This window comes from Oryctolagus cuniculus, chromosome 5 (genome assembly GCF_051225735.1).
Source record: "Oryctolagus cuniculus isolate XC-2025 breed Fujian yellow rabbit chromosome 5, ASM5122573v1, whole genome shotgun sequence".
NCBI classification, from domain to species: Eukaryota; Metazoa; Chordata; class Mammalia; order Lagomorpha; family Leporidae; genus Oryctolagus; species Oryctolagus cuniculus.
Window position 1 is genome coordinate 128,736,177 of NC_142871.1, and position 13,824 is coordinate 128,750,000.

The 13,824-nt window shown below is 51.2% G+C and overlaps 2 long non-coding RNA genes across 3 annotated transcripts in view; both read left to right on the top strand.

The window, feature by feature from the left end:
• The first annotated feature begins 6,154 nt into the window (after positions 1–6,154).
• On the top strand, positions 6,155–8,457 carry LOC149126656 (uncharacterized). Its single transcript, XR_016234094.1, has 2 exons — positions 6,155–6,441; positions 6,991–8,457. It is a non-coding gene; the product is annotated as an uncharacterized LOC149126656 (long non-coding RNA).
• Positions 8,458–9,906: 1,449 nt separating this feature from the next.
• Positions 9,907–13,824, top strand: part of LOC149126657 (uncharacterized) — a 10,664-nt gene continuing 6,746 nt past the window's right edge. Inside the window, exon 1 of one of the 2 annotated variants that reach the window (XR_016234092.1) lies at positions 9,907–10,176. This is a non-coding gene — a long non-coding RNA (uncharacterized LOC149126657). Of the gene's footprint in view, positions 10,177–12,653; positions 12,862–13,824 lie in introns of those variants that run through there. The other variant, XR_016234093.1, reaches the window with a different exon arrangement.

A 13,824-nucleotide genomic window follows, 5' to 3' on the forward strand; every position in this document is an offset into this window, starting at 1 on the left:
ATCGAGGGCCAGGGTGGGCTGAGCAGAAGCTCCCTCCGCCCTCCTCTGGCCCGACCACCAGGGCCCGCTCGACCCCCACTTCCTGCACATGCGCGCTGCGGAAAGTCCCGCACGCGTTGCCAAGGAGCCCCCCCTCTGCATCTATTTTAAAACTTTGATAAGCTTTCTGTTTAATGTTTTAAAAGGTTATGTTCTAAAGAGGGCCGTGGTTAAGTAAATTAAGGCGCATCAAGCTGACGGCACTTTAAGCAGCCATTTATTTTTTTTTTTTTTTTTTTTTTTTTTTTTTTTTTTTTGATAGGCAGAGTGGACAGTGAGAGAGAGAGACAGAGAGAGAAAGGTCTTCCCTTGCCGTTGGTTCACCCTCCAATGGCCGCCGCTGCAGCCGGCGCACCGCGCTGATCGATGGCAGGAGCCAGGAGCCAGGTGCTTTTTCCTGGTCTCCCATGGGGTGCAGGGCCCAAGCACCTGGGCCATCCTCCACTGCACTCCCTGGCCATAGCAGAGAGCTGGCCTGGAAGAGGGGCAACCGGGACAGAATCCGGCGCCCCGACCGGGACTAGAACCCGGTGTGCCGGCGCCGCAAGGTGGAGGATTAGCCTATTGAGCCACGGCGCCGGCTTAAGCAGCCATTTAAAGCGATAATTATGACGCTTGTGTAGCAACACGGAAAGGCTGATGGACTAATCAAACGAAGAAAACAATTGGATGACACTGTGATTGCCACGAGTCAAAACCGCAGACCTCTGAGCAAACCACGGGGATGTCATGGCCTTCCTTTTCCTTAGTTTATGGTTGTCGTATTGTTTTTATAATAAATAAGTCGAGAACAGAGGGTGCCATTGGAATCATGATTTTACAATAATAATAATAATCATATAAAAAGCAGAGAAATGCTTATCTTCCACCTGCCCTGCAATTCCGATGCCCCGTTTGGAACACCCTCTAAGGCCTTGGGTAATGGCTCACTCTGGGGCCCTGTTTATGTCATGTTAATAACTGTGGGAAGAGCAGCATTACCTTCCCCTGCCCCTCCCCCTCGCGGTTCTAGATTCTGAGAGGGGCCAGCCCTCAGAGGGAAGGGGCTTGAATCTGATGCTTCCTCCGCCTCTGAGTGGGGAAGGGAGATGGGAGGGGGGGGGGTGAGTCAGGGACACAGACTCAGAAGGAAGCTGTGTATTTTTAAAAATTTCATTGTTTATTTGAAAGGCAGAGAGATGGAGAGAGCGAGCGCGAGCGAGAGCTCTCCCAATCCACTGGTTTTCTCCCTGAATGCCCGCAACAGCTGGGGCTGGGCCAAGCCAAAGCCAGGAGCCCAGCACTCCGTCCAGGTTTCCCACGTGAGTGGCAGCGGCCTGAGTACTTGAGCTGTCAGCTGCTGCCTCCCCGCGTGTGCGTTAGCAGGGAGCTGGAATCCACAGCAGAAGCGGGAGCTGACGAATCCACAGCAGAAGCGGGAGCTGACGCCGGGCAGGCTGAGGTGGGGTGCAGGAGCGGCGAGCGCTGTCTTAGGGAGCTGCTTTATCTTCCCACCTGCGTGACTTCTGGAGGGAGAGCAGGGAGCAGGGAGCAGGTGCTCCTACCTACCCAGGAGACGAGAGACTTGAAGAGCCTTGGGCGGGATGAGGCTGGCCCCGGATGCTGGTCCAGTCCAAAGGGCACAGGTGCAGAAGGAGATTAGAGTTTCTCTGGGGGTCTCAAACGGGAGGAAAGAACTCAAAGTCATCTTGCATCTTTGCTCCCTCCCTCCCTCCCTTCTTCCTTTCTGCCTGCCATTCCCTCCCTCTGTCCCTGTCCTTCTTTCCTGGTTCCTGCCCTTCTCTCCAGTCTTTTTTCTCTTTCTTCCTTTTCAACGAACATTAGCTACTGAGGTCCTGCTCTGTGTCGGTACCATGCTCGTCACCCAGTGTAGACAGGCACCGTGACAGTTCGTCCCTCAAGAAGTCTGATCAGTGAGACCAATCTGAAGGGGAATATTCCCGACAGGTCAGGATGTGCACCAATGTGCCAAGGAGAACAGTGAGAGGGGTCAGCACGTGTTGAGTAGGAAGGGGTTCCGGTGGAGGGCAAGGGTTCCAGGCAGAGGGCACAGTGTGCACAGAGGCAGGGAAGTGTGGGAAAATGGAGCTCCCACCTCTTTGAACCCTGGGGCCCTTGCAAAGGTCAACAGGCTGTGCATGCACCTGCCCTCGTGGGTCAGCGGCTCCTCAACCCCATGGCTGTCCTTGGGATCCCGCTATAGCCCTGGCAGCCAGGAAGTTACCAGAATCATGCGAGTCCCTTTGGTATTTCCTTGACATCTGTGATGGTTAGAGTCTGGAAAAGCTTCCAGGAGCACTAAGCCCCCTGCTCATCCCTACCACAAAGAGAGCTAGTTGGGAATACAAGTTTTAATTTCAGCACCACTGACTGCCCCCATCACCCTCATTGCAGGAGTGAGGGAACTGTGGCCCAGAAAGAAGCGGGTGGTGGATTGCAAGTCAATGAGCAAAGTACTGGCTGTAACTTGGTGCTCTTGGTAGCGCATCAGGTGCCTTTTCTGGGGAGGCGAGGCCAGCCTCTTTCCCCTCCCGAGTTCCAGCGCTGTTTGCTGAACGAAGTGCTTCAAGAACTTCACAGAAAATGGAATTAAAAGTAAGTTAATTTTGCTGCAGAAAAAATTGAAATCCATGCACATGAGGGGTCTTTCAAAAGTTAATGAAAAAACTATGCATGGATTTCAAATATTTTTGCAGCAAAGCAGACTTTCAATGTTACTTTCCATAGACTTTGGAAGCCCCCTTGCATTGTTACCTGTTTGCAACTTCAAGGGTGCACAGCTTCTTCCAGACCTGCGGGATGCAACAGCTCCCACCCACAGCCTCTTCTCCTCCCTCCCACAGCCTTCCTAGTTGCTCTCTGTGCTGATTAAGACAAGGCCTGGCTCCCTCTGTCTCTTCTGGCTGGTCTCAAGGTCACGTGACCCCTTCCTTCTTCGTCACCTCCAGCTTCTCTCTCTCTGACAAACTGCATCTTAGGAAGACTTTCTGGCTGGAGTAAGCAAAGTGACCAACCAGGAAAGATCCAGGGCTCCAGCTGTGCCATTACCCAGAGCAAACCCTTCCTGAAGCTGGAGTTATTCTCTTTTCCCAGCAATGTTGGGGCCTCAGGGGATTCAAACAAAACGACCTCCAGCCCTTCCAAGCCTCACAACCAACAGGCCCAGGTTTCCATGGGTCTGCAAGCGAAGTGGCGAGGACCCCATGACAGCTGACTCTGCTTCCTCTGTCCTGACTCACGTGCACGGAGGCACAGAACAGGGACCCCAGATGTGATGTGGGCCAGCACTTGAATGTCACGGCAGAAGCCAGACCAGGAGGCAGATGGACTGACGCGGCCCACAAAGAGTTTCTGGGCCATTTGCCACTTGCATTTCTGTTTTCCCACCTATAAATCTGTTCACTTGCCTTGGCATTTATGTGGCTTCAGAAGGCTATTATCTTGCCAGCGTTGTTCTCCGGCATTGACATTATCTCTTAATTACACAATTACTTTGTTATGTACTGTAGACCTAGTAATAAAATATTTGAAGTGTTCAAGCCCAGACAGGATTTTCAAAAATATGCTTTGAGTCAAAGCATCTTGCAAATATCACTACTAAGTGTCATAGCCAGAAGAGACCTCTACTCGTGCCCCATTAGCAGGAGGGAGAGACTTAAGACCCCAGGGACCAAAGGGCCTGCTGTTGGCCAGGTCCTTAGGATGACTGGCGCCCAGGAGAGCCCGCCTCAGATCACACAGCACCTGAGCAGAGAGGCGGAGCCTGAGGTCAGATTGGCAGCTCCCAGATCACAGGTTTTCCTGCCTACGCTCTTCCCCAGAGGGCAGTCCAGGTCAGACACTCACCATCCACTCGGGGAACCCACACCCAAAGAACTGGCTTACTCTCAGAGTCAGGTCCTACTTCTCATGTCCCAGGGCCATGACAAAGTCCCGCTCCCCACTGCCGTTGGGCTAAATCTCCTTCCTTGTTAAGGAAGTGTGTCTCCAAGAAGTTCCTAGATATTAAGAAGCAAATGGTCACCTGGCACATTTGAGCCATTAGCAATAATCTGTCATTAAGGAAGGGACTTCAGCCCAAGGGAACAGCACACAGGATGAGGGTGAGGCAGAAGTGGGTACCAGAGCTGGGACATGAATGAGGGAGTTTTTGAAACTGGGAGCAGTGTGACAGTGGAGGGATAACCAAAGAGAGAGGACCAACCCTTTGATGAAGTTCACCTGCTTCCCTTTACGCGTGACCCAGGGCTCGGGGAGAAACGGCCCACGCTGGGTGTGACGCCTCTGAGCTTGCGGGCGGCTGCAGGGTGCTCCCGTCAGTCTCAGTGGAGGAAACTTCCTTACCATCTGTAGTGGGATGAGCTGTGTCCCCCAAAAGACACGCGGAAGTCCTAACCCCTGATACTGGGTACGAGGGATCGCCAACAAGTTCACACAAAATGCAGGCTGCAAAATGATCTTGTATGGACTTCAACATTTGTTGCACCAAAATAAGTTTATCCTTTAATTCCCTTTCCCATGAACTTTTTGAGGTTCCTTGTAGGTAACCTTACTTGGAAATAGAGTCTGCAGTGGTATCACCACATGAAGATGAGGTCTCACTGGGTTAGGGTGGACTCTAAATCTAGTAACTGGAGTCTTTGTAAGAAGAGCGAAATTTTGGCGAACCAGGCGATGTCTATGTGATGACAAAGGCAGAGATCAGTGGCGCTGGCGGCGTGCTGCCATGGGTCAAGCTGCTTGCCCAGACAACATGACGTAGTGGTGTGCTGGTTCAGTGTCCCAGCTGCCCCACGTCCCATCCAGCTTCCTGCTAATGCACCTGGGAAAGCAGCAGATGCTGGCCTATGTGCTCGGGCCCCTGCACCCACGTGGGACACCCATGTGGAGTTCTTGGCTTCTGGCTTCAGCCTGGCCCACGCACCTGACTATTGTGGCCATTTAAGGAGTGAACCAGCAAATGGAAGATCTCTCTCTTTCTCCATCTCTGTCTCTGTCTCTCCCTCTCTCTGTTACTCTGTCTTTCAAATAAGTAAGTAAATAAATACATAAATCTTTAAAGAGGCAGAGGTTGGACTGATGTCTCTGCAAGCCAGGGAGGGCCAGGGAGTACAGAACCCCCAGGGTTTCCCAGGGTGGGGCACATCCAGCCGGATGAAATCCGTAAAATCATCTGGTCTGACCCTGCCAAGGCAACCACAGCTGAGACTCACAATTCAATAAATTGGTAGCAGGCTAATTTTTGTCGATAATTTTGTATAGCTCCCAAATGAATATAAATATCTAGAGGCCCTGGGCAGGAAAAAGGTTCTCTTCCCTGGAAGGCAGGATCCTGCTCTAGAGCCTTCAGGGTGAACGCTGCTGGCTCCTTGGTCTCTTAGACTCCAGGGCTGCAAGAGACTTCACTCCTCTGTTGTAAGCCCATGAGCCGGGAGCCAGGTGCTTCCTCCTGGTCTCCCATGCGGGTGCAAGGCCCAAGCACTTGGGCCATCCTCCACTGCTTTCCCAGGCCACAGCAGAGAGCTGGACTGGAAATGGAGCAGCTGGGACTCGAACCAGCGCCCATATTGGATGCCGGCACTGGAGGCATCGGCTTTACTGGCTACACCACAGCACTGGTCCCTCATTTTATTTTTAAAGATTTATTTATTTACTTTGAAAGACAGAGTTACAAAGAGAGAGGAGGGGGGAAGAGAGACAGAGAGAGAAAGAGACAGAGAGATATATCTTTCACCTGCTGGTTCACTCCCCAGATGGCCACAATGGCCAGGCTGAGTCAGGAGTCAGGAGCTTCATCTGCGTCTCCCTCCTAGGTACAGGGGCCCAAACACTTGGGCCATTTTCCCTTGCTTTCCCAGGCCATTAGCAGGGAGCTGGATTGGAAGTTGAGCATCTGGGACTTGAACCGGTGCCCACGTGGGATGCTGGCATCTCAGGCTGTGGCTTTACCTGCTACGCCGCAATGTGTACGCCCAGGTCCTTTTAGAAAGCCGTCAAGTCCACCTAGCAGAGCAGAGTTCTCTTACAGACCTTTACAGTGGGCATTGTGGCAGAAGAGCCTTTGCTGCTGCTGACCGCTAGGGGGCAGATGTCAGATGCTGAAGCTCCTCCTTGAGGGGAAGGCAGACGCTCCTTAGCTGGTGCAGTTTGCGGAGTAGTCCTGGGGGCTTGGTGTCGTGCCTGCTTCCCCACACTGCGGTTCTCAGGTCAGGAGACATCGCCAGCCTGCCTTGTGGAAGTCCCCGGTGATTCAGGTGCACACCCAAGATTGAGACGCGCTGGCTTAGGACCGGAGATCAGCTAAGGCCACGGAGGGACTCCCTGGGGAGCCTTGGCCGCTGCAGCTGCTGTGGCCATGCCCCGGACGCGTTCATTCGTAGACTCTTGGGGGGTGGACCCCAGGTACCCACATTTTTATTCTTACCCTCTTGATGATTCTAATATGCAGTGAAAGCTGAGACCCACTGACCTAGAGGAATAGTCCCGAGTTATCTGGAGCTTAAAAATTGTAACAAATACTGATTTAATTGGTCTGAGTGAGGCTTGGACCTGAGTATATTTTTCCGTTCTCAGGCAGTTCTAACTGCAGCAGAGTTGAGAGCTGTTGGTCAGGGTCTGATCCTTCCCCTCTCTCTGCTGTCTACACCCCTTAATAAATATGCGTATATTTAAATCTGTGAGTTAATTCTGTGGCCTGCCATTAGGAACTAGGACCACCTGCCTGTTTGCACCATGTGGGAAGGCCCCTGTTCCAGCTGCACCTGAACCTCGCTCTGGTCTGTTATCCCAGCTGCCTGGTAATTTGGAACGGAAAAAATTTAATTAAAGGGGCTTTAAAGAAAGTGCATTGGGGGACCGGCACTGTGGCATAGAGGGTAAAGCCACCGTCTGCAGTGCCGGCATCCCATATGGGCGCTAGTTTGAGTCCTGGCTGCTCCACTTCCGATCCAGCTCTCTTCTGTGGCCTGGGAAAGCAGAAGATGGCCCAAGTCCTTGGGACCCTGCATGGATCTTTCTCAAAAGGCAAGCATTCCTGGGAGAAGGTACCCAGAGCCAGACGGATGAGAGCTTACAGAACTCACCAGGTAAACCAAGTGCCCCGGTGTCCGTGGGGTTCCCTTGGAAGGTGGGTGGCCGAGCCAGAGCTTGGACTCCGTCCTTGAGCCCCTGGCGCAGCACTTGTTGTACCTGCATCACAGGGCATTGCTGTGGCCCCGTGGGGAGCCTCACACAGCAGGGCCCTGCCTGGGAGCACGATGGGCGAGGCCCAGGAGAACAAGAGGTGGTGGTGATATTGTTACATTTGGGCTTTTCTGTAAGTTGGGAAAACTATTTTTCTTCTACAAATAATATAATGTGAGCCATACACATGCAGTTTGACACTTTCAGGTATCCATATTAAACAGATGAAAGGAAATAAAAAAGAAAAAGGAGCGGATGTGCAGTCTAGTCATTAAGGTACCTGTTGGGAGCCTGTGTACTGGATCTGAGTACCTGGGTTCAAGTCCTGGCTCTGGCTTTTGGTTCCAGCTTCCTTCTAATGCAGACCACGGGAAGCAGCAGGTGATGGCTAAACTAACTGGGTCCATGACACCCACGTGGGAGACCTGGGTTGAGCTCTTGGCTCCTGGCTCCTGGCTTTGGCCTGGCCCAGCCTCAGCCATCACAGGCATCTCTCTGCCTTTCAAACAAATAAATAAATAAATACAAATTTAAAAACAGGGAAAGAGAATACAGTGAATTTTAAAATTTATTTTTACTTTTGGAAAGTTATTTTAAATTATTAACAATTTTGTACATTATGATGTGCAATGTGATACTTGATTTTTTTAAAAAAGATTTATTATATTTATATGAAAGGCAGAGTGAAGGAAAGAAAGGAGACACAGAGAAATCTTCCATCTGCTGGCTTGCCCCTCAAAGGGCTACAATGGCTGGGACTGGGCTAGACCATAACAGGAGCCTGGAACTCCGGGGTCTCCCACGTGGGTGCAGGGGCCCAAGCACTTGGGCCATCTTCTGCAGCTTTCCCAGGAGCATTGGCAGGAAGCTGGACCAGCAGCCGGGATTTAAACCAGTGCTCAGACATGGAGGCTGGCTTCGCAAGTGGTGGGTCCACAATGTGGTGTTTTGCTACATGTATTCATTGTGGGATGATTAAATCAAGGTGATTAACAGACCTGTGGCTTTACATACTTATTTGTTGTGGTAAAAACATTTGAAATCTACTCTTTAAGCAACTGTGAAATATACAATGCATTAAGGTTAATGATCAAGGCTGTGCTGTGTAATAGACCCCAGAAACATTTCTTGTCTAATTGAAACTCTGTTCCCTTTGACTAATATCTCCTCATTTCCTTCTTCCTCCTCTAAGAACCAGGCAAAATGAATTTTATCATATATTAAATAGTACAAAAAGGTCAATGTTGTGAAAAGGTGATTTCACCATCCGTTCTGTGTAGAGTTATTAATGAGCGCCATGGGTTGACTGTGGTTTTTCTCCACCGAAAGAGGCGTGGTCCCCAGGGCAGCAGTGTTGGAGTACGAGTGGGCAGTGTCTGGGCCAGGGGCCGAGGACCTCTGGAATAGGTGAGTGCCTTTCTCACAAGGCAGGCGCGTTCCTGCTCCTTGTGGGGTCAGTCCACCCCTCCTGCCTCTCTCGTCCGCCAGAGCCTCCTCCCCTCTGCTTGTCCATCATGAGTGGAAGCAGCACGAGGCCCTGCCCAGAGGTCAAGCAGATGCTGGTGCCATGCTCTTGGGCTTCAGAACCATGAGTGAAAATAAAGCTTTCTCCTTTACAAACATCCTGTTTGGGGTATTCTGTTACAGCAGCAGAAAACAAAGGCTGTGAGATGTTTTCCCCTTTCCTCGCTGTGGCTGTGCGCTTACAGACACACCGCCTAGCAGGTGGACTTTACCGAGCCTCGCTCAACAGCACCTGGTGGGGAGGGGCGGCATGTGTGGGGAGGAGAGGGATGGTAGTGTTTGCTTGCACCTGTATGAGTTGCTGCCCTGGGGATTTGCAGATTACCTTATCAAATGCTAACTAAACTCACCCCTACAAAAGGGCCAACAGCTTAACAATATCCCTACAAAGAGAGCCTAGATCTGGAGATGGAAGATGCTATCTGGATGCAGGGAAACCAGCCGCCAGAGCCAGCATTTTCCTGCTCCCAGGGCAAGCCCTTGGTTGGCACTGTGCAGGGTGAGATTTAAGCAGTGATGACTAAAATGTCAAGAAGGCTGTCGCTATTGGGACTGTGAATGTGTGGCCCCTGTTGCTTCGCCCTAAGACTATTTTATGGGTTGGGATATTGCTAAGCTTTCACATGTGTTTATCACATGGGCAGTATGTTCATAGTATGTGGACATAATTTAGAAATACATGCAGACTTTAAAAGTGCTAATTGGATCCGGTCCATCTTCTGCTCAAAGCCCTGCTATTGCGACCCCTTCCCCCCAAACCTACCAGGGGAAACCCACAACAAATTCCGTTTAGTTTTGTAGATTTTTGAACTTTTTATAAGTAGAGTCAGTCACACCATGTAAATTAGTCCACTATTTCCCAGATCAAATTTATATGATCAAGTGTCATCCATGATGTTTCATATAGCTATAATTCACTTGTTTTTACTACCATGTAGTACTCCAGTGCATTATTAAACCTCCTTTAAAAAGACATTCTCTTGTGATTGATCGTAGCTGCAACAGGGCCACTATGAGTGTGTTGCACAGGTGTCCTGAGGCTCATGTGGCTGTGTGAGGGTCACAGGTGTGTCATCACCCACCAAGCTTGTCACACTCAGGGCCTTGAGTGTGCTCTTCCCGAAGCTTGGCACCTCCCCACTGTCTTTCTCTTGTCTGCAGGTATCCACATTAAACATATCATCAGACCAACTCACACGTCTCCCCTTGAGGAGGCGTCTTCTCCAAGTGTGGACACGGGAACCTTGTAGGTGACACACCCTGGAGCACTGGTCACACTGGGCATCGGTGGGGTGCGAGTTCCCCTGGCTGCCCTTGGCTGTCGAAGTCTTCGTGCTGCTAGAATGCACTTCTGTGGCCCCGGTGACTTGGAAAGAACAGACATTCCTTCCTCCCAGTTCTGGAGGCTACAAGTACAAAGTCAAGGCTCCGGTAGGTTCTGTGTCAGGTAGGTGCACCTGCTTTCTGGCTCACAAGTGGTGTCTTCTTCCTGGGTCTCCACGTAGTGGGCAAGGGAATGCTCTGGGGCCTCTTTTATATGGACATAAATTCCATTCATAAGGGCTCTCCCCTTAAGATTTAATCACCCAAAGGCTCCATCTCCTAAAACCATTACCTTAGCCGGCGCCATGGCTCACTAGGCTAATCCTCCGCCTGTGGCGCCAGCACCCCGGGTTCTAGTCCAAGTCGGGGTGCTGGATTCTGTCCCGGTTGCTCCTCTTCTAGTCCAGCTCTCTGCTGTGGCCCGGGAGTGCAGTGGGGGATGGCCCAGGTCTTTGGGCCCTGAATCAGCATGGGAGACCAGGAGGAAACACCTGGCTCCTGGCTTTGGATCAGCGCGGTGCGCCAGCCTCAGCAGCCATTGGAAGGTAAACCAATGGAAAAGGAAGACCTTTCTGTCTGTGTCTCTCTTTCTCACTGTCCACTCTGCCTGTCAGAAAAAAAAACCATTACCTTGGGGGCTAGGAGCCCAACACATGAATTTTAGGGGGGCACAAACATTCAGATGGTAGCAGCGCCTATGCTCCAGACTGTTGCATTCAGACAAGACACAGATAACCAACCTCCTGCTCTGTGGTGCACGGTAACCAACACCCGAGGTCTGCAGACCCTTACGGCCAGGAGGCCACCCTCTAGCGCTCCCATTCTCCACTGATTGCATTATACACACTCAGTAGTAGGAGCAGGTTAGTCGGAGCCCACAGCTGTCCTGGCTAATTGCACCTGCTACAGTAGGTACATGCTCTACCCAACCAGACCACTGAAAGGATGTAAAAAGAACAAGAGCTGCTTCCATACAACCCAAGCCGGATGCTTCAGAGAGACACAGGACCAGACCAAAGGGTTTGAGTGAGCAGCCAATCAGGAAAAGGCTGCTTCCTGGCCACACGGTGTGTGTCTCCTCACCACCGAGCCCCAGAACAGAGACCACAGTGGCTCCGTCTTTGTGCCTTGTACTCTCACCCAAGACTTGGGACTAACTACGGAGCTGATGAATGTGTGTTTATCCCAACATGAGTGAATAAATAAATGTTGAGGCTTTAAAAAAGGGACAAGATGGCTCCTGAAATGTGAGTGCTAAAAACACACGGCTGGGACATTGGGTGTGGGGGACACGGCTGTTAAAGATCAGAAAGCACCTAGGGAACTCTCCAGGATTCTGCACTTGAATTGCTCTAGCGAGGGCCCTTAAACTCTTTCTCCAATTTAAGGAAAAAGACGCTGGGAACTCCTATCTTATACCTTACGGATGCTGTCTATGCACGAAAGGTGATGTGGAGCCTCAACTGGCAGGTGCATATCCAAAAGAAAGGCTTGGGCCTTTTGACCAACAGGGGAATTGATCCGTTCGTCTGTTCTTAGGATAACCATATGTAAGGGATGAGTGTTTTTATGAGCCCAGCAGGAAAAAGTGGCATGTCCAAATTAGACACTTTGGAGATGGTTTAATAAAAGGATTGTTTAAGGGGAGGGTTGCGGGTGGGAGGGAAGTTATGGGGAGGGGGAAGCCATTGTAATCCATAAGCTGTACTTTGGAAATTTATATTCATTAAATAAAAGTTAAAAAAATAAAAGGATTGTTTATAAAACTCTGAGTAGAAGTGAGGGAAGACACAAAGGACAGGGTCTCAAGTTAGGGCGACACAGAGAGCTTCCTGCTGGCCGCTGAGCCTGCGCCCTCCCTGTGCGCTCCCTGCCAGCGTCTCCGATTGGTCAAACCCCACGGGCAGGCGGGCAGAAGGTGCAGGGTCCCACTTGCCCAGAAGATACCGGTGAGCAGAGAGCAGTAGGAGAACAGGGACAGCACACGTTGGGGCAAAGGGAAGACGTGCAGCGTGGTGCCGGGTCCTGTGAGTCTCCACGCCGACACGTTGGATTCTCCGACAGACTGTGGGGCCATGTCCTCAGATCGGAAGGCTTGAGCATTATTTGTTGACTTATTTGTCTCTTCCACTAGACCGTGGGTATCGAGCGGCTTGGCTCGGCCCAGGGTTTGGCACGTCAAAGGAGCTCAGTAATGAGCCATATCCTGGCAACACTGCAAGACCATGAGTTGTCAAAAGCTCTGTGATCTGCATGCTTTTCCTTCATCTAACAAGCAGTCATTGAGTGCCTGCCTTGTGCCAGACGCTGCTCCAAGCACAGAACACACAATGGCCATAAAGACAGCAAGATGGGAGACTTCCTGTCCAGTGGGCCTGGCAGTCGGTCCTCAAATTCTTTCATCATTCAACAAACATTTGCTGGATGTACCAGTGATGTGCCAGGCACTATCCCAGGTGCTGGGTGTTTAACAATGGGCAAGATGAAGCCACTTTCCACATTGAACTTGCACTTGAGAAGGGGTATTTTGCCCATACGTGGCCCTCTGGAAAGCTGAAAGTAATTATAGGGGCTCTATTAGATCTGAGCTCCTGACAGTCGAGAGGCAAGCAGGATGGCACCTTAGGTCACAGAAAGACAATCCCAGCGCCGCACTGGGAGCCAGAGCCTGGGGGGAATGACCTCACAGGGCGAGGCTGCCCTTGCCAATCTCATCCCATCCCTTGGCGATGGATGACTGGGGAGGATTTCAAGGAAGAAAACCCGAGTTCCTCACACGTCTCTTTGCACGTGGTAGGTCGGTGAGTTTCTGTGGGGTCTAGTGCTCTCTTCCTATTCTTTTATCGAGATGTGGCCTCCCTAGAAACCAGTCCTGGAGGATGAAGGGCTGGTTGGCAGCACAGGGGAGCCCTGGCGGGGGACCAGGGATCACATTGCCTTGTTTAGAAGCTCGGGATTCCTTTCGGGGCACGTGTCATCTGGCTCCATATGCCGGAGCCAGTCTTTTCTGGGAAGGATCAAACCTAGGCTTCCACCCTATTCATATTCCTCAATCTCCTACACTCCCGAGTGTTGGGAGCTGGGTTTGTCTTATGTGTAAGCAGCAAATCGCAGGCGAAGTGGTATTAGTTAGACAGACAGCTGGGTGCCCACGCCACACTCCTTGCCTCTTGCTATGAGGCCCTCAGGACTCGGCTGGATGGAGCTGGCTCTTAGGGCCGCATTCAAGATCTGTCTTCCTTCCTAGGATTTGGCTGCTGCCGCTTCCTAGCGCCTCCTTGGCCACCACGGGGCCTGCTGTGAGTCAGCAGAACTGTTTTGCAGCATTGATCTTTGGAGACAACTGCTTTCCCAGTGTGATTTTGCAGGCTTGAGGGAGGGACTTTTCTCCCTACTCATGTCCCTAAATACCTCCTCTGTCAGCCTTTTGACGTTTGGGATTTCTTTGCGGTGGACAAAGCTTTCCATTCCACAATGATGGATCAGAAATAGAAGTGAGCGCACATGTGTTTGGCATTGCCCGTAACAAGCTGTTCTTGGCCTCCGTGCTGTTGCTCGTGCTATGCCCTCTGCCAGGAATATCCTCCCCGTGGCCTCACTTTCCGGGCACTGATCCTTGAAGAGTCAGTTCGAGCATTTCCTGCCCCAGAGGATATTGCAACTGGTGTCTCTGGTTTGTAAGAAGCAGACTTTTTCAGACCAGCTCAAACGATGCCTGGCGGAGATGGATGTGGCAAGGACAAAGTCAAAGCCACG